The sequence below is a fragment of the Arachis hypogaea genome, chromosome 11 (assembly GCF_003086295.3).
Source record: "Arachis hypogaea cultivar Tifrunner chromosome 11, arahy.Tifrunner.gnm2.J5K5, whole genome shotgun sequence".
In the NCBI taxonomy this organism is placed as follows: domain Eukaryota; kingdom Viridiplantae; phylum Streptophyta; class Magnoliopsida; order Fabales; family Fabaceae; genus Arachis; species Arachis hypogaea.
In genome coordinates, this window is record NC_092046.1 from 28,298,290 (window position 1) to 28,320,269 (window position 21,980).

Consider the following 21,980-nt stretch of genomic DNA (forward strand, 5'->3'; position numbering starts at 1 on the left):
AAGATCTCTTCCAAAGTGTTGTGCTTTAGCTTGTTGTAAATGCCTCCTCAGAGTCTTCTCAGGTTCAGGATCAAGAGTCAAGAGGGGTTCTTTATCCCTATTCCTGGTCATAAACAAGAAAAGAAGAAAGAGAGAAAAGAAGAAAACTTTCTGTGCTACTTGGACCAAAGAGCTTCCAATTAGATGTGAAGAAAGAAGAAGAAGATAGAAAAGTGAAGATGGAGGATAGGGAAGAAGAAGAATTCGAAAATAGAGATAGTTATTGTATTTTCGAAAAAGAAAAGAAGAAATAGGAGGGAATTTTCGAAAATTAAGAAGAGGTTAGAGTTAGTTATGAATTTTTAAAAAAGATGATAGAGAAGAAGGAGAGAGTTTTCAAAAACTAAGAAAGAGAAGAGTTAGTTAGGAAGTTTTGAAAAAGAAGAGAGAGAAGATAAGATTTTAATTAAGAAAGATTTGAATTTGAAATAAGATAGAAGATAGAAAAAGATTTGAAAATTAAATTTGAATTTAGAAAGACATAAGATAAGAAACTAAAAAGATTTGAAAAAGATTTAAAAAGATAAGATTTTGAAATTTAATTTTGAAAAAGATATGATTTTTAAAATTTGAAATTTGAAAAAGATAAGATTTTGAAATTTAATTTTGAAAAAGCTTTAATTTTTAAAATTGAAAATTGAATTCTTAAAATTTAAAATTTGAAAAAGATAAGATAAGATTTTTAAATTTTGAAAAAGATGAGAAAAAGATAAGATATTTGAAAAAGATAAGATTTTTAATTTTTGAAAAGATTTTATTTTTGAAATTTTGAAAACTAAGATAAGATAAGATAAAAATTTGAAATTGAAATCTGAATTTTTATTTAAAATTTTCAAAAATATAGTTAAAATAAAAATAGCAATTTTTTTTTATTTTTGAATTTAATGATGAAAGAGAAAAACAAGTAAAAGACATGAGACTTCAAATTTTTAGATCTAGCACCCCTAATTTTCGAAAATTTTGGAGGGAAACACAAAGGAACACCAAACTTCAAAATTCTAAGATCAAAACACAAAGAAAACTCAAGAACACTTTGAAGACTAACAAGAACACAAAGAACAAAACTCAAAGAATACAATAACATATGAAGAACACCAAACTTAAAGAATTGAAACAAGACTCAAACAAAAAGATACTAAATTTAAACATTTTTTAGAAAAAGACTCAAGATTTTTGAAAATTTTAACCAAGAACATAAACACAAGACTCTAACCAAAAACAAAATTTGAACAAAGAAAATAAAAATATTTTTGAAAAGCTTTTTGATTTTTTCCCGAAAAATTGAAGAAGAAAATAAAAATAAAAGACTCAACAAGAACATAAGACTCAAACAAAGAACAAAGATTAAACAAAGAAGAGAAAAAATATTTTTGAAAAAGGTTTTAAAATTTTCGAAAAAAATAGAGAAGAGGAAAGCAAAAATTAAAAGACTCGAATAAAATATAATAAAATAAATTACCTGATCTAGGAAGCAAGATAATCCGTCAGTTTGTCCAAACTCGAACAATCCCCGGCAACGACGCTAAAAACTAGGTAGCACGAATCCCCACACTTTCGTACTGTTGTACCAACAAGTGCACTAGGTCGTCCAAGTAATACCTGAGCGAGTCAGGGTCGATCCCACGAGGATTGTTGGCTTGAAGCAAGCTATGGTTATCTTGCAGGTCGTAGTCAGGCAGATCAGAAGGTTGTTGATTTTATGTCATATATGGAGTTGTATTAGGATTAAAATCAGTAATAGGAATGTAGTTGAGGATTGGATTGATAGAGTGAAAAAGGTTTAATATATAAACAGAGATAGGAATAGGGTTAAGGATTGGAGTTGCTTTGCCTTTCTGAATTAACTCTGGTATTACTGTCTTCTTTGCTTGTGAGTGATCTCTTCTGTGGCAGGTTGTATGTGATCAACGCCATGGGCCATAGTCATTGATCTCCTCTGCTATAGATTGGACGCCATTGGCCGTGGTCATCGAATCTAACGAAGGGTGAAGCGCTAGCAGGACATTCTCCTGGCGATCCTACTCAAAATGCCACAGACAAGGCCGAATCTTCCAGATCAGAGGATGCTGCATCTTAGGATTCTAGCCTATACCACAAAGACCCTAATCTCCTCAGAAATTGGCTAAGCTGGTGTCTCAAGAAGTCCCCAATGAAGTCGTGGATTAGCCGTTTGAGAGATGTATAAATATAGATGTTGGCTCGTGCTTTCCAGTCACGTATTCACACGAACCCCAAGTAGACGCGGGTGTTTGTCAGGCATGTTCGTCTTAATGTGATGAACAGAGCTGATTGTCACTGATCATACTATCCACCACGATGAAGATCGAATATACATCTTAGAAATAAATCAAACATAGATCGAAGAAGAAACAGTAATACTTTTAATAATTCATAGGACTCAGTAGGGCTCCTCCCCTCAACCTAGGAGATTAAGAAACTCATAATGAAGTAAAATACAAAATAAAACTCGAAAATAATGTGTAAAGTCTAGATGTTGTTCAAAGAAGGTCTGAATAACATAAATAAAATCCCTTAAATACTAAACAAATGACTGGTAAGGGTAAAATAGTCTTTTTAGTGCTAAAATCCACTTCTGGGACCCACCTAGTAAGTGTTTGGGCTGAGCTTTGATGAGATCCACATACTATGAGGTCTTTAGGGCATCGAACACCAGCTAGGGGGGTCCTCTTTGGGCGTTTGGACATTGGTCTCTGCTCTTTGGGCGCTGGACGCCTGGAAAGGGGCAGGTAGCTGGCGTTGGATACCAGTTTTAGGCCTTCAAATCCAAAGCAAAATATGGACTACTATATGTTGCTAGAAAGCTCTGAAAGTCAGCTTTTCATAGCCGTTATGATCGCTCCATTTGGATTTCTGTAACTCCAGAAAAGCTCTTCCGAGTGCAAGGAGGTCAGATCCGGACAGCATCTGCAGTGCTTTCTCTGTCTCTGGATCAAACTTCTGCTCCAGCTCCCCAATTTTAGCCAAAAATTACCTGAAATTGCACAAAAACTCATAGTAGAATCCAAAAATGTGAATTTAACACTAAAACCTATAAAAACTTAATAAAAACTAAACAAAACATACTAAAAACTATATGAAAATGATGCCAAAAAGCGTATAAAATATTCGCTCATCACTGGCGTTGAACGCCAGTCAGGGGACAGACCCTGGGAGTTTAACAACCAATAGAGGCATAGACCTGGCATTGAACGCCAGGCAGGAGCCAGACCCTAGGTGTTCAATGCCCAATGAGAGTTACTTAGCTGGCGTTGAATGCCAGCCAGGAGCAAGAGCTGGGCGTTCAATGCCAAGAAGGAGGCAGGGAATTCGAATTTCCTAGCCTCTCAGGACTAGTGGGTCCCATAGAATCTCAACCTACCCCCACCTACCTCACCTTCTATCTCTCCCTTTTTCTTCTTCTTCTACTCTATTCTTCCCTTTATGTTTTTATTTGCTCGACGATGAGCAAAGTTCTTAAGTTTGGTGTTGCAAAAGCTTTGCTTTTTTTACTTCTACCATCCCTAAGTATGGCACCAAAGACTGGTGAAACCTTAAGGAAGAGGAAGGGAAAGGAACTTGCCTCCACTTTCCTCACCTTAATTGTCACCTATGCAATTCAATTGGAATTATCATAGAAGAGGACAAGCCCATCACTAAAAGAAGGATGGAGCATGTTAGAGAGTCGGCACATGGACCACAGCAAGAGCATATAGAGCCGCCTCAAGAGGAAATCCCTAAGATGCCTCAAGAGAAAATCCATGAAATGCCTCAAGGGATGTAGTTTCCTCCCCAAAATTTTTTGGGATTAACTGAACACCTCTCTGGGAGAGTGGAGTTAAGACGTGGATCAGCTGAGGTTAGACCACCAAGAGCAGTCCACCATCCTCCATGAGATAAGAGAAGATCAAAGAGCTATGAAGGAAGAACAACAGAGGCAGGGACGTGACATAGAGGAAATTGAGCACTCCATTGGACCCTTCAGAAGAAGTAGTAGCCACCATCACTAAGGTGGATTCGTTTCATTTACTCCCCTGTTGTTCATGATATTTTTCTATTTTCCATGTATTGTGTTTAATTGTCTGTTTCTAGTACATGATCATCTGTCTTTATGTCTTAAAGATATGAAATGTTCCATGCATCTCTCACCTTGCTTAAAAAGAAAATAAATTTTAATTGAAAAAGAAAAGTAAGATGCATGAATTTCAAGTTATATATTAAGAATAGTTCAATTATGTGATGTGGTGGCATTGCTTTTATTTTCTGAATGTATGAATAAACAGTGCATATTTGATGTTGGAGTTAAAGAATGCTGGCTCTTGAAAGAATGATGATAAAAGAGAAGTATTATTGGTGATCTGAAAAATCCTAAAATTGATTTTTGAAGCAAGAAAAAGCAGCAAAAAGCAACTAAAGAAAAAAACTATGTGAAAAAAATAAAATAAAATAAAAATAAAAAAGCAAGCAGAAAAAGAATTAAAAAGCAGAAAAAGCCAATAGCTCTTTAAACCAAAAGGCAAGAGCAAAAAGCCAGTAACTTTTTAAACCAAAAGGCAAGAGTAAGGATCCAAGGCTTTGAGCATCAATGGTTAGGAGGGCCTAAAAGAGAAATCTTAGCCTAGACAATTCAATTGAGCTGCTTCCTTAACTATATGCTTGTGCTGTGAAGGTGTCAAGAGAAAAACTTGAGACTGAGCAGTTAAAGTCGTGGTCCAAAGCAAAGAGTGTGCTTAAGAACCCTGGACACCACTGACTGGGGACTCTAGCAAAGCTGAGTCACAATCCTAAGGGGTTCACCCAATTAAAGTATCTGTGACATTTATGTATCCGGTGGTAATACTAGAAAACAAAGTGCTTAAGGTCACGGGCAAGACTCTAAAAGTTGTGTTCAAGAATCAAAAAGAACTTAACTAGGAGAATCAATAATATCATCTGGATTCTAAGTTCCTAAAGTTGCCAATCATTCTAAGCTTCAATGGATAGTGAGATGCCAAAACTATTCATAAGCAAAAAGCTACCAGTCCCGCTCATCTATTTAAAACTAAGCTTCATTGAGAACTCTGAAATTTATTGCATCCTTATATTTCTTTTTATCCTACTTTGTTTTTAGTTGCTTGGGGACAAGCAACAGTTTAAGTTTGGTGTTCTGATGAGCGGATATTTTATACGCTTTTTGCCATTGCTTTCATATAGTTTTTAGTATGTTTTGTTTAAGTTTTATTAAGTTTTCATAGGTTTTAGTGCAAAATCCACATTTTGGGATTCTACTCTCAACGGCTATGGAAAACTAACATCCAAGGCTTTCCACAAATATATAATAGTCTATACTTTATTTCAAAATTGAAGGCCCAAAACTAGATTTTAATGCCAGCCACCAGCCCCATTCCCGGCATCCAGCGCCCAAAAGGGAGCAACTGGAGTTCAATGCCCAAAAGAGGGTCCCTAGTCAGCGTTCAACGCCCCTAAAGGACACTAGCACATGGGAGACACTCAAACTCAGCCCAAACACTCACCAAGTGGGCCCCAGAAGTGGATTTTCGCACTCCTAAGTCTAGTCTATCATATTTCTGTAATCCTTAGTCATTAGATTAGTATATATAGGAGAAGATCACCCATGTTTAGGATCTTCTTCCTCCCCCATTATTTTCAAACACTATTATGTACAGTATGAGTTACTAATCTCTTAAGGTTAAGGTTAGGAGCTCTGCTGAGTTTTATGGATTAATAAAAGTACTACTGTTCTATTTCAATTTATGTTTGATTCTCTCCTAAGATGTATCTTCGTTCTTCAACCTTATGAATGAGTTGAACCGTCACAAGTTATCTCTCTTCTACATGGGTTCAGCGAGCGTCTTTCATCGGATATCAATGAACTACTAGCTTGAGGATACATCTCTTAGACAGCTAATTCACGACTTCGTTGGGGACTTCTCGAGACATCAGTTCAGCCAAGGTATGGGGAGATTAGAGTCTTTGTGGTAAAGGCTAAAATCAAGGCGTAGCATTCTCTGATTCGGAAGATTCGACCTTATCTGTGGAGTTTTGAGTAGGATCTCCAAGGGAATAAACTGTAGGAGCTTCACCCTCATTCAGACTGGATGCGCACTAAACCTGGTGTTCAGCCTAGACGAAGATTGGCGGCTGCTCAAACTGGCATTGATCACAAACAGCCTGCTATAGAAGAAATCATTCACAATTGGATTACACAGTAAGAAAGTATTGATCCAGAAGAACAAAGCATACTGAAGCCTTAACCATCTTCTTATCATTCGATTCCCAATTACTAAGTAATGTTATCTTTATTTTACTTTTATGCGTTTAAACAACTACACAACTTTTCTATTTTCCTAACAAAGATTTACAAGATAACTACTGTTTGATCCAAGCTGACAATCCTTGTGGGATTGACCCTGACTCACCTCAGCTATTACTTGGACGACTGATGAGCGGATAATTTATATACTTTTTGGCATTGTTTTTAGGTAGTTTTTAGTATATTTTAGTTAATTTTTATTATGTTTTTATTAGTTTTTATTCAAAAATCACATTTCTAGACTTTACTATGAGTTTGTGTGTTTTTCTGTGATTTCAGATATTTTCTAGCTGAAATTGAGGGACCTGAGCAAAAATCTGATTCAGAGGCTGAAAAAGGACTGCAGATGCTGTTGGATTCTGACCTCCCTGCACTCGAAGTGGATTTTCTGGAGCTACAAATGCTCAATTGACACGATCTCAATTGAGTTGGAAAGTAGACATCCTGGGCTTTCCAGAAATATATAATAGTCCATACTTTGCCCGAGATTTGATGGCCCAAACTGGCGTTCCAGGTCAGCATAAAAATTCTGGCGTCAAAACGCCAGAACTGGCATAAAAGCTGGAATTAAACGCCCAAACTGGCACAAAAGCTGGTGTTTAACTCCAAGAAAAGTCTCTACACGTGAAACCTTCAACGCTCAGCCCAAGCACACACCAAGTGGGCCCAGAAGAAGATTTCTGCATTAATTACTTATTTTTGTAAACCCTAGGCTACGAGTTCTCTATAAATAGGACCTTTTGCTATTGTATTTTCAATTTTTGATTAGTCTTATGCTATCTTAGACCCTTATGGGGGCTGGCCATTCGGCCATGCCTGAACCTTCATTACTTTTGTATTTTCAACAGTGGAGTCTCTACACACCATAGATTAAGGTGTGGAGCTCTGCTGTTCCTCATGAATTAATGCAAAGTACTATTGTTTTTCTATTCAATTCACGCCTACTTCTTCTCTAAGATATACACTCGTTCTTCAACTTGATGAATGTGATGATCTGTGACACTCATCACCATTCTCACCTATGAACGTGTGCCTGACAACCACTTCTGTTCTACATGCAAACAAGATTGAATGTGTATCTCTTGGGTTTCTAATCTAAGATTAGAACCTTCGTGGTATAGGCTAGAATTATTGGCGGCTATTCCTGAGATCCAGAAAGTCTAAACCTTGTCTGTGGTATTCTGAGTAGGATCTGGGAAGGGATGACTATGACGAGCTTCAAACTCACGAGTGTTGGGCGTAGTAACAGACGCAAAAGGATCAATGGATCCTATTCCAACATGATCGAGAACCAACAGCTGATTGTGACAGCGCATTTGGACCATTTTCACTGAGAGGACGGGAAGTAGCCATTGACAACGGTGATGCCCAACATAAAGCTTGCCATGGAGAGGAGTATGAATGATTGGATGAAGGCAATAGGAAAGCAGAGGTTCAGAAGGAACAAAGCATCTCCGTACGCTTATCTGAAATTCCTACCAATGAATTACATAAGTATCTCTATCCTATTTTATATTGTATTCATCTTTTAATTATCAATTCTCCATAACCATTTGAATCCGCCTGATTGAGATTTACAAGATGACCATAGCTTGCTTCAAGCCGACAATCTCCGTGGGATCGACCCTTACTCACGTAAGGTTTATTACTTGGACGACCCAGTGCACTTGCTGGTTAGTTGTGCGGAGTTGTAACAAAGAGTTGAGATTACAATTGTGCGTACCAAGTTGTTCGCGCCATTGATGATCACAATTTCGTGCACCAACGACCCAGTGTACTTGCTGGTTTAGTTGTACGGAGTGTGGGAAGTGTATGGATGAATCCATCATCCTTGGCAGACCCTTTCTAGCCACAGCAAAAGCTGTGATTGATGTTGACAGAGGAGAATTGGTCCTTCAAGTGAATGAGGACTCCCTTGTGTTTAAAGCTCAAGGATCTCCTTCTGTAACCATGAAGAGGAAGCATGAAAAGCTTCTCTCAATGTAGAGTCAAATAGAGCCCCCACATTCAAACTCTAAGTTTGGTGTTGGGAGGTCATCATCATGCTCTAAGTATCTGTGAGGCTCCATGAGAGCCCACTATCAAGCTATTGACATTAAAGAAGCGCTTGTTAGGAGGCAACCCAATTTTATTTAATCATATCCATTTATTTTTCATTGTTATTTTATATTTTCTGTAGATTGATGATCATGTGAAGTCACAAAAACAACTGAAAAAGCAAAAATAGAATGAAAAATAGTATTAAAAATAGCACACCCTGGAGGAGAAGCTTACTGGCATTTAAACGCCAGTAAGGGTAGCAGAATGGGCGTTAAACGCCCAGTCTGGCACCATTCTGGGCGTTTAACGCCAGAAATGGGCACCAGACTGGTGTTTAATGCCTGAAATGGGCACAGAGCTGGCGTTAAACGCCAGAAATGGGCAGCAACCTAGCGTTTAACACCAGGATTGGCAAGCAATGGGCGTTTACACGCCAACATGGTGCAAGGATGAGAAATCCTTGACACCTCAGGATCTGTAGACCCCACAGGATCCCCACCTACCTCATCTTTCTCTCTCTCTTCTTTACTCCTTCCCAAATACCCTTCACCAATCACCTCAATACCTCTTCCCCAAAAACCCCTTTCCTATCAAATCCTACCTTCTTCTCCATAATCTCTTCACCAATCCACATCCATCCATCATAAAACCCCACCTACCTCACCATTCAAATTCAAACCACTTTCCCTCCCAAACCCACCCATACATGGCCGAACCCTACGCCTCTCTTCACTTCTATATAAACCCATCTTCACTCATTCATTTTCACACCTCATACACACTACTTCTCCTCTTTGGCCGAACCACTAAACCCCCTCCATCTCCTCTAGAAACCTCAAGAAAGAGGAAAGGGAAGGCAAAAGCTTCCACCTCCGAGTCATGAAAGATGGAGATATTCATCTCAAGGGTGCATCAAGACCATTTCTATGAAGTTGTGGCCAAGAAGAAAGTGATCCCCGAGGTCCCTTTCAAGCTCAAAAAGAGTGAATATTCGGAGATCCGACATGAGATTCGAAGAAGAGGTTGGGAAGTTCTCACTAACCCCATTCAAGAGTTTTATGCCAATGCATGGATCACCAAGAACCATGATCAAAGTGTGAACCCGGACCCTAAGAATTGGCTTACAATGGTCCGGGGGAATTGCTTAGATTTCAGTTCGGAAAATGTAAGGTTGGCATTCAACTTGCCCATGATGCAAGGAGATTCACGCCCCTACACTAGAAGGGTCAACTTTGATCAAAGGTTGGACCAAGTCCTCATAGACATTTGTGAAGAGGGCGCTCAATGGAAGAGAGATTCAAGAGGAAAGCCGGTTCAACTAAGAAGGCATGACCTCAAGCCCATGGCTAGGGGATGGTTGGAGTTCATCCAACGCTCAATCATTTCCACTAGCAACCGGTTTGAAGTTACTATAGACCGGGCTATCATGATCCATAGCATCATGATTGGAGAAGAAGTAGAAGTTCATGAGGTTATATCCCTAGAACTCTACAAGGTGGCGGACAAGTCCTCTACTTTGGCAAGGTTAGCCTTCCCTCATCTCATTTGTCACCTCTGCAATTCAGCTGGAATTGACATAGAGGAAGACATCCTCATTGATGAGGACGAGCCCATCACTAAGAAAAGGATGGAGCAAACAAGAGAGTCCACTCATGGACCTCAACAAGAGCATGAGAAAATTCCTCATCATGAAATCCCTGAGATGCCTCAAGGGATGCATTTTCCTCCACAAAACTATTGGGAGCATATCAACACCTCCCTAGGAGAATTGAGTTCCAATATGGGACAAATAAGGGTGGAGCACCAAGAGCATTCCATCCTCCTCCATGAAATTAGAGAAGACCAAAGAGTCATGAGGGAGGAGCAACAAAGGCAAGGAAGAGACATAAAGGAGCTCAAGGACTCCATATGATCTTCAAGAGGAAGAACAAGCCGCCATCACTAAGGTGGACCCGTTCTTTAATTTTCTTGTTCTTATTTTTCTATTTTTCGAAAATTATGCTTTATGTTTTATTTACGTTTGTGTCTTATTACATGATCACTAGTGTCTAAGTGTCTGCCTTAAAGTTATGAATGTCCAATGAATCCATCACCTTTCTTAAATGAAAAATATTTTTAATTACAAAAGAATAAGAAGTACATGAATTTCAAATTTTAAAATAGCTTAATTATTTTGATGTGGTGGCAATACTTTTATTTTCTAAATGAATGCCTAAACAGTGCATATTTTTTATATTGTTGTTTATGAATGTTAAAATTTTTGGCTCTTGAAAGAATAATGAAAAAGGAGAAATGTTATTGATAATATGAAAAATCATAAAAATTGATTCTTGAAGCAAGAAAAAGCAGTGAAAAGCTTGCGAAAAAAAAGAAAGGTCGAAAAAAAATAAAAGAAAAAAAGAGAAAGAAAAAGCAAGCAGAAAAAGCCAATAGCCCTTTAAACCAAAAGTCAAGGGTAATAAAAAGGATCCAAGGCTTTGAGCATCAGTGGATAGGAGGGCCTAAAGGAATAAAATTCTGGCCTAAGCGGCTAAACCAAGCTGTCCCTAACCATGTGGTTGTGGCGTGAAGGTGTGAAGTGAAAGGCTTGAGACTGAGCGGTTAAAGTCGTGGTCCAAAGAAAAAAGAGTGTGCTTAAGAGCTCTGGACACCTCTAATTGGGGACTCTAGCAAAGCTGAGTCACAATCTGAAAAGGTTCACCCAGTTATGTGTCTGTGGCATTTATGTATCCGGTGGTAATACTGGAAAACAAAATGCTTAGGGTCACGGCCAAGACTCATAAAGTAACTGTGTTCAAGAATTAACATATTGAACTAGGAGAATCAATAACACTATCTGAATTCTGAATTCCTATAAAAGCCAATCATTCTGAACTTCAAAGGATAAAGTGAGATGCCAAAACTATTCAGAAGCAAAAAGCTACTAGCTCCGCTCATCTAATTAAGACTGATCTTCATAGATGTTTTTAGAATTCATTGTATATTCTCTTCTTTTTATCCTATTTGATTTTCAGTTGCTTAGGGACAAGCAACAATTTAAGTTTGGTGTTGTGATGAGCGGATAATTTATACGCTTTTTAGCATTGTTTTTAGGTAGTTTTTAGTATATTTTAGTTAATTTTTATTATGTTTTTATTCAAAAATTACATTTCTGGACTTTACTATGAGTTTGTGTGTTTTTTTGTGATTTCAAATATTTTCTGGCTGAAATTGAGGGACCTGAGCAAAAATTTGATTCAGAGGCTAAAAAAGGACTGCAGATGCTGTTGGATTCTGACCTCCCTGCACTCGAAGTGGATTTTCTGGAGCTACAAAAGCCCAATTGGCGCGATCTCAATTGAGTTAGAAAGTAGACATCCTGGGCTTTCCAGAAATATATAATACTCCATACTTTGCCCGAGATTTGATGGCCCAAACTGGTGTTCCAGGTCAGCATAAAAATTCTGGCGTCAAAATGCCAGAACTGGCATAAAAGCTAGAGTTAAACGCCCAAACTGGCACAAAAGCTGGTGTTTAACTCCAAGAAAAGTCTCTACACGTGAAACCTTCAACGCTCAGCCCAAGCACACACCAAGTGGGCCCAGAAGAAGATTTCTGCATTAATTACTTATTTTTGTAAACCCTAGGCTACTAGTTCTCTATAAATAGGACCTTTTGCTATTGTATTTTCAATTTTTGATTAGTCTTATGCTATCTTAGACCTTTATGGGAGCTGGCCATTTGGCCATGCCTGAACCTTCATTACTTTTGTATTTTCAACGGTGGAGTCTCTACACACCGTAGATTAAGGTGTGGAGCTCTGCTGTTCTTCTTGAATTAATGCAAAGTACTATTGTTTTTCTATTAAATTCACGCCTACTTCTTCTCTAAGATATACACTCGTTCTTTAACTTGATGAATGTGATGATCCGTGACACTCATCACCATTCTCACCTATGAACACGTGCCTGACAATCACTTCCGTTCTACATGCAAACAAGCTTGAATGTGTATCTTTTGGGTTTCTAATCTAAGATTAGAACCTTCGTGGTATAGGCTAGAATTATTGGCGGCTATTCCTGAGATCCAGAAAGTCTAAACCTTGTCTGTGGTATTCCGAGTAGGATCTGGGAAGGGATGACTGTGACGAGCTTCAAACTCGTGAGTGTTGGGCGTAGTGACAGACACAAAAGGATCAATGGATCCTATTCCAACATGATCGAGAACCAACAGCTGATTAGCCATGCGGTGACAGTGCATTTGGACCATTTTCACTGAGAGGATGGAAAGTAGCCATTAACAACGGTGATGCCCAACATAAAGCTTGCCATGGAAAGGAGTATGAATGATTGGATGAAGGCAATAGGAAAGCAGATGTTCAGAAGGAACAAAGCATCTCCATACGCTTATCTGAAATTTCTACCAATGAATTACATAAGTATCTCTATCCTATTTTATATTTTATTCATCTTTTAATTATCAATTCTCCATAACCATTTGAATCCGCATGACTGAGATTTACAAGATGACCATAGCTTGCTTCAAGCCGACAATCTCCGTGGGATCGACCCTTACTCACGTAAGGTTTATTACTTGGACGACCCAGTGCACTTGCTGGTTAGTTGTGCGGAGTTGTGACAAAGAGTTGAGATTACAATTGTGTGTACCAAGTTGTTGGCGCCATTGATGATCACAATTTTGTGCACCAACGACCCAGTGTACTTGCTGGTTTAGTTGTACGGAGTGTGGGAATCCGTGCATCAAACCACTAGCAGAATGGTCTAAGGACATCTTAGCCATATCGGTGAGTCCGTAATAGAAGATGTCTAACTTTACCCATTCTGAAAATATTTTAGTAGGGCATTTCCGTAGCATCATCATGTACCTCACCCAAGCATTATAAAGACATTCACTATCTTCTTGTTTGAAGCCTTGAATGTCCAATCTTAACTGGGTTAGCTTCTTTGGGGGAAAGTATTGATTCAAAAACTTTTCCACCAGCTGACTCCATGGTTTCAAGCTAGACTTGGGTTGGTTGTCTAACCACCTCTTTGCTTGGTCTTTAACAGCAAAGGGAAAAAGTATCAATCTATAGACATCCTGGCCTAGTCCCTCAGTGTATACTGTGTCAACTAATTGCAGGAATTCTGCAAGGAATTTCATGGGCTCTTCTTGTGGAAGTCCATGAAACTGGCAGTTTTGCTGTACTAGAATGATTAACTGTGGGTTGAGCATAAAGTTAGCTACTCCAATAGGAGGTATGCTAATGCTGCTTCCATAGAAGTCAGGACTGGGGACTGTATAAGACCCCAAAGTTCTTCTAAACTGTTAATCCCTATTTGAGTTCATGGTGATCTCTTCCTGTTCCTGTACACTCAGTCAAGAAATAAGGAAATAGAAAGGTGTGTGTCTCTATATCAGAGTATAGAGCACGTCCAGTAAGATGTCTTGAGAAGACAATAAGAATGGAGGTAGAGGGAGAGAGATGGAATTCAAATTTTTGAAATTAAAAAGAAAAGAAAATTATTTTTTTTGTTTTTATTTTATTTAATTGTTAATTTCGAAAAGAAGAAAGAAAAATAAAAGAAAATTTAAGACAACTAATTAATTAAAAAAAATTGACAATTTTAAAGGTGGTTTTCGAAAAAGAAGAGAGAGAAAGAAGTAGATGATTTTCGAAAATAAAAGAGAGAGAGAAAGAGGTAAGAATATTCGAAAAAGAAGAAAGAGAAAGAAGAGTAGAAAAGAGAATAAAAGATAAAACAAGTAACTAACTAATTAACAAGATTTAAGAATAAAATAAAAGATTTAATTTTGAAATTAAAAGGAGAAAGTTTTGAATTTTAAAAGTTGAAAGAAAGTAAAGATTTGAAATTTAAAATTTTTAAATTCAAAAAGAAAGATAAGATTAAAACTTAAAGATTTTGAAAAAGATTTGAAAAAGATTTTGAAAAAGATTTTAAGATATGAAAAAGATTTTAAAAATATTTGAAAAGATAAGATTTGAAATTTGAATTTTGAAAAAGATTTGATTTTGAATTTTGAATTTTGAATTTTAAATTTTGAAATTTGAAATTTGAAATTTGAAAATTGAAATTGATTTAAGATAAGATAAGATTTTGAAAATTGAATTTTAAAATTTGAATTTAAAACAAGATAAGATAAAGATTTGAAAAAGATTTAATTTTTTGAAAAGATTTGATTTTGAAATTCAAAATTAAGATAAAAGTAAAATAAAGATAACGTTACTCAGTAATTATGAATTCAATGATAAGAAGGTGGTTAAGGCTTCAGAGATAATTTGTTCTTCTGGATCAATCCTTTCTTATTGTCTACTCCAACTGTGAATGATTTCTTCTATAGCAGGCTGTATGTGATCAACACCGGTTTGAGCGGACGCCAATCTTCCTCTAGGCTGAACACCAGGCTTAGTGCGCATCCAGTCTGAATGAGGGTGAAGCTCCTGTAGTTCATTCCCTTGATGATCCTACTCAAAACACCACAGACAAGGTCGAATCTTCCGAATCAGAGAATGCTGCGCCTTGATTTTAGCCTTTACCACAAAGACTCTAATCTCCCCATACCTCGACTGAACTGATGTCTCGAGAAGTCCCCAACAAAGTTGTGGATTAGCTGTTTAAGAGATGTATAATCAAGCTAGTGGTTCATTGATATCCGATGAAAGATGCTTGTTGAACCCATGTAGAATAAAGATAACTTTTGACGGTTCAACTCATTCATATGGTTGAAGAACGAAGATATATCTTAGGAGAGAATCAAACACAAATTGGAATAGAACAGTAGTGCTTTTATTAATCCATAAAACTCAGCAGAGCTCCTAACCTTAACCTAGGAGGTTTAGTGGCTCATCAATGAAACTCGAAAATATGAAATAATGTTCTATGGTGGTCGAAGATCCTAAAACAAGGGTGATCTTCTCCTATATATACTAATCTAATAACTAAGGATTACAGAAATATGATAGGCTTAGGCTTGTAGTACGAAAATTCACTTCCGAAGCCCACTTGGTGAGTGTTTAGGCTGAGCTAAGGGTGTCTCCACGTGCTAGTAGGGCTCTTGGGCGTTGAACGCCCCCTTCGGACTCCCCTTTCGGCGTTGGACGCCAGCTGCTCCCTTTTGGGCGTCCAATGCCAGGAATGGGGTAGATGGCTGGCGTTGACACCAGTTTTGGGCCTTCATCTCCAAAGACAAGTATGAACTATTATATATTTCTGGAAAGCCCTGGATGTTAGCTTTCCATAGCCATTGAGAACTCTCCATTTGGATATCTGTAACTCCAGAAATGCTTGTTTGAATGCACGGAGGTCAGATCCTGACATCATCTGCTACGCTTTCCTTGCCTCTGAATCAGACTTTGTCAAAACTCTCAGATTTCAGCTAGAAAATACCTGAAATCACCATAAAACACAACAACTCATAGTAGAATCCAAAAATGTAAATTTTACATAAAAACCTATGAAAATATAATAAAACTTAAACAAAACATGCTAAAAACTATATGAAAATGATGTCAAAAAGCATATAAAATATTCGCTCATCAACCTTGTTTACCTTGTATCTTTCATCTCTTTTCCTACCTTTGCGCTTTAATTATCGTGTGTGAATGCTTTGCACTTTTGTATCTCTATTTTATGCATTCTTGAGCTTTTTATTCCTTCATCGGACTTCTAGTGTATTATATTATTTGACTATATATTATCGTATGGAGCTTTAGAACTGTTGTGACACTTTGTCGTCCTTTGCTTTACGGCTAGAGGTAAGGAGGTAAGGCTTAGAGTGATAGGGTGTTACAAGCTCCAATGGGAATAGCGATATCTTCCACCTTCGCCATACCTCCTTCCTCATCATTCTCTCTCTAGTTCTCCATCATTCATCGGTCATCTCACTTGCTTGAACCCGCAATTAAGCATTCTCCTCTTCTTCAAATACAACGTCAACAACGTCAATACAGCAGCAGCAGCAACAACATCACTTCCATGCCCTTGTCGCATCTTGCCCCTCCATGTTCTTCCTCATCTCATTCTTATCCTCTAGCTTCTCTTTCCTTTACCTTGTCTCTCTTTCTCTCTTTCTAGCTCGTGTTTTGTGACGGCAACAATGACCTCCTCTGCTAGCATTGTCGTTATCGTCATCTCTCCTCTCTTCCTTGTGTGTTATCTCTCTCTTTGCACTTTCACTGTTTCCATCTCTCTCTTTGCTAATGTATGGTTTCTTGTGTGTGTTTTAGTTTAAGGTTTGAGGAAGAAGGAAAAAATATCTTTAGAATGGGTCCCACTATTTTTATTAATTTATTTATCTTCTATGTATTTAATTATTTTATTTTGGTTATTACATATTTCTCCCTTTCCTTCCATGCAACCACTAAACCTCTTGCAATTCCCTTGGATCAACAAAAAAAATTCTTATAACCTTCACTACCAAAAATTTCTTCCACGATCGGGATGGTGTTTTTTGTTTCACATAAAAATACTACTTCAGGGAAATGACATGGGTTAAACACAACCCTTTAATATTGTCAAATGTCAGAGTTTTTCTCAAACATGATAATTCCACATCATCATCTTCATAGATCCTTGGGTACCATTTGTTGGGTAGCACCCTCTCCCATCTCATTTATATCCTCATTTGATTATGGAAGATTTTCTTCGCCTTTCACTCCACTCTCTTTCCCTACAAACCCCTTTTAACCCTTGTTAGTAAACTGTTGGACTGAAATCTTCTTGCTATATATCTTTTTCAGATTGTGTCTTTAAACAGTCCTATCGTTCTTCTTATTACTTCCATTGTTGAATCAGAATCTAACACTCCTCCCTGCATGGTTCCTGATTTATTGACACCATTAAAATTATTTGACATGTTTTGATTAATGTCAATCACCTTCAGAATAGCAGCTGATTCAGCCCTATCATGCCTCCTCGTCCTACTTTAAATCTCCTCTTCCTCCGTAATTGCATGTTCCCTTTCCTTCAAAACTGATAAATTTGCAAAATTATCTAATAGCCAAACCAAAGGGGGTTTTACCATAGGTTGGAAAGGAGAAGAATCTTGCTAACTTTTATGAGCTCTGTCACACTCAAAGCCTCCGTCAATCCTCCTATTTATTTGACTTATAGTAAAATTATTCATAAATTTAGACTAAATTTTTTTATCATGCCCTAAGTGAGCACAATAATTATAGAAAATTTTAACTCGTTCAAAACTCAGCCCTATTTCTACATATTTATTATTCAGAGAAACCATTTTCATGCTATGCCCCATCTTTTTTTCACGATCAATCAAAATTTTAACCTTTGTAATGCATGATTTCTTTTTTTCTAACACAACATTAAGAATCTTTCCAAACTTTTCACGTAGTTTTTTCCCTACTTTTAACGTTTTAAGCTATTTTAAAAGACTAAATTAAAATAAATTTAATCTTCAAATTCTCCTTTTGATCTAAATCATTCTATTTAAGCACATAAAGTACAAAATTGTTGAACAACCATAATTAAGGATCCTTTTTCAATTTTAAGAACATCTAACTCATTCTCAAAAAAAATTGAAATTGATTCTGTCTCGTAACTGTCATTGTAAACTTCTCAAACTTTTTTCAGATTGCCTTCAACGCACTATCCACTGTATCTAAAGAAAATGGTTTAGGAAAAAGAGAGAGATGTGAAAGAGATAACAAAACACCTTAGAAAGAAACGAAATCAAAATCCTAATACAGCACTTGTCAAAATCCTAACAAAGCACTATTGAAAATATTTAAAAGTCACTAATATATAAATTATACTAATACGATATATATATATACACAAAAAATAAATCCTTAATCAGCCATTATTATAAGCAAACATTATTATAAACAATATAATTAAATATTACAGATAATATAATTAAATTTGGTTCATATACTTATAATCAACTTATATTTATATTTATAATCAATACGAATAAAAATATAAAAATATAGTTAGTGGTGGTTGATTTTTTGTATTAATAAAAAAATTTGATTATACTCTTGTAAAAATTTTGATTATTTTATTATGAAATATTTTATTATTTGGATGGTTAAATATTGCTAAAAAGGGTGAAATGATATGTAAAAATATACATAAATATTCGATGACTGAATTATGATGTTTACAGAATATATAAGTTTGTATAAATTATTTAAATAAGATCAATATACATCTCTTTTCATGATAATAGATGAGATCCGGATCAGTGAATAATGCTTCACAAGATACATCATATTTACAGTGTTTTCTTTATTTAATAAAGGTTTAATTATTTTGTTAATTCTTATAATTTCGTAAAATTTTTAATTAGATTTTTATATTCTTTTAATTAGGTTTCTGTGTCAATTTTTTTTTTCAATTAGATTTCTCTTGATAGTAATTGACTTAATTGTATAGAGATCCAATTAAATAAAAATAGGTACAGGGACTCAAATAAAAGAAAAAAAAAGTGTAGGAACTCAATTAAAAAAAATTAGTGCAAATACTCAATTAAAACAGAAAAAAGTACAGGAACCTAACTAAAAAATTTCACAAAACTATAAGAACCAACCGAATAATTAAACATTTAATAAATTAAATAGCAATAATTTTATGCCATGGCAAATTGGCAATGGGGGATCTGGCGGTCTATGCGGCTAATTTTTTTAGAAATGAAAAAAAATTATGGATAATTCAGTATTAAAATCAATTGGTATATTTTTTAATATAGATTTAAATTTTTTAATTTTAAATAATAAGTCGAATTCTTAGATTTAAAAAATTAAGAAAAAAGGACAAATAGATTCTTAATCTTTTGATCCGCAAACATTTAAGTTTTCGAAGATTTGAAAATATATTTAAGTTCTTGATCTTTTTAAAACCTAGACATATTGATCCCTCATATTCACTTGAGTCTGTCAGAGTCAACGGAAAAATCAAATGTGACTCCCATTTTACTGACCTAGTTGATACGGATGCACACCTAAGAAAGTTTTTAAAATTAGACAAATTAGATTCAGGAATCAATATGTCCAGATTTTAAAGAGGTTAAAGACTTAAATGTATTTTTAAATCCTCAGAAACTTAAATATTCACGAACCAAAAAGTCAATGATCAATTTGTTCTTTTCTCAAAAATTAAAGAATCAGATTTTAAAGTACACAAATTAAAAAATTTAACTTGTGGTGAGATAAACTATTTTTCGTTCTCAAGCAAATCAAAGATCTGAATCTTTAAAAAAAAATTTAATACTATAATATAAATTTGACTCTCAAATTTATATTTTTTTAAAAAAATAAAAATTATAAATTTAACTCTCAATTTTATAATATCAACAAAAAATTTAAAAATCATAAATCTGACTCAAATTTATGATATCTACAAAAAAGTTATACTAAATTTTTACATATTAAAAAATACCATTACAACCCCAATATTAAAAATAAAAAGGGGGTCTATGCTTCAAAATGATGCTATAAATATATATTGCCCCAAAGTATAACAAACCACTTCATATATGCTGACCCACTTTTGTTGAGCAAACCGTTCATTCCTCTGTCAACCAAGAAAGTTAACCAAATATTTATGTCATTGATGTTATCATTGGGCCTTGAAGCCCCATATTATTGATACACGTGCCTAGCTTCGACCAACATTGCTAAATGCTAACTCTTTTTTTTGTTTCGACGGTATTTTCGAATAAATGTCAAAAATTAATTTATTGTAAATTAAAATTTTATTTAAAAATTTATCATTAATTATAAATTGTTATACATACAAAATAAAATTTAAATTTTTAATAATTATTTAAGTGAATTAATAAATTAATTATTCACTAACTGAAATTGGTTTGCTAAATGCTAACGACTTCACTGACAAATGCAGACAATCCAGTTGCGCGGCTTAATTAAGTAATGCCACCTATTAGCCACCTATTATCTTTTGATGAATGGTTTGCACTCGTGGGACCTTATTGCCATCTTTTTAATTTGGTATGATTTGACTATTAAGTCAAAAGGCTGAAATATTAACACTTGGCAAATGTAAGCTGTTGGTTATTAATTATTGTTGCCTTAACTTTGTCTCACAATATAATTAAGAAGCAAAGCCTTCCAACTAACTGATCCTGCCACTTACCACCCTATCTACTATCTAGTATATATATCCAGTTACATACAAAAGTGTCAGTACATTAAAATTATTTATTAAAATTAATTATTAATATATTTATATATAAATATATGTGTAATTTATTAATTTAATTTATTTTTAATATATATTAATTTTTAATATATATTTTATATTAATAATTAATTTAAGTGACTAATTTTAGTATATAAATAACATAGTCAAATTATATATTGTGGAAACTTTTTAGATTAATCTAAACATGTAACATTAGCTCCTTAGACTTTCTTACGTGTAAAATATTGCTACTTAAAGATAAATTTTATTCAATCAAAATACATATCTATTATGAAAGAACCTGCTCATTATATTTTTCTACATACATGACTAAGTTGATGTTAGGGTTAGTTTTTAAGTTAAAATTAAAATTATTTTCAATTTTTTTATTAATATTATCCTCAATATTATAAAATATTATAAAATTATTCTTTTTATTCTAAAAAATAAATTTATCTTTATAAAAAATAAATTATAAAATTAAAAATTATAAAATAAAAAAAATTAAACTTCATCCCATCCACCATCATCAGCTTTCAATAATCCTCCCTCATCAACATTCTCTCATCTCTCTCACCCACGCAGCTGCACCGTCGTCTTCCAACCGATGTTGAAGAGCTTTCATTCGCAGCAAGCCGTTGCCTGTCGACTCGCCACCGACGACGACCACATTCACCATGAAGGGAGCCCCGAGCACCGTCGAACAAGTGCCGCATGTTTTCTGAACCTCTTCGCGGTGACGACGACCACAGCCTTACGAACAGAGTTTCGAGCGCCGTCATTATTCCGCACTACCTAGATCCCTTGCTGTTCATTTCTCCCGACGAAGCAACTGTATGTCGGCGCCTCCTCGCTGCAGAAGACGACGTCAACAACCATGCGAAGGTAGCCCATCTCTACGTCGCGCTCAACTACATCCTCCATCAGCCCTAAGCCCCATTTTCCCCTGGTCTGTGTGTTGTGTGTTGTTTTCCTTTTTTTAACCATTAATTGGAATGAATAATGAATAAATTAATTATTGTGATTGTTGTTGGTGTTAACAGAAGAAAATTGTTGTTGAATAAATTAATTATTGTTGTTGTTTTTCTTTCTTTTTTTTTTTTTCTATTATTGTTGTTGGTAGTGTTGGTGGATTGTGAGAAGGAGTCTGTGGATTACGTCTGGTGGTAAGAGAGTAACAATGGGATGAAGGTAGAGGTGTGGGTGACTGGGTGCATGTGGTGGTGGGTGAGTGAGGTTCAGTGGTTAATTGATGAGTGGATGAGGTTGAACAGTGGTGGATGATGATGAAGATGAAAAAATGGAGATGAAGTGGAGGCGAAGGACAATGATAGTGGGAATTGGAAACTTATGATGATAGTGGGATTTAGTTTAATTTTTTTATTTTTAATTTTATAATTTTTTTTATAAAGGTAAATTTGTCT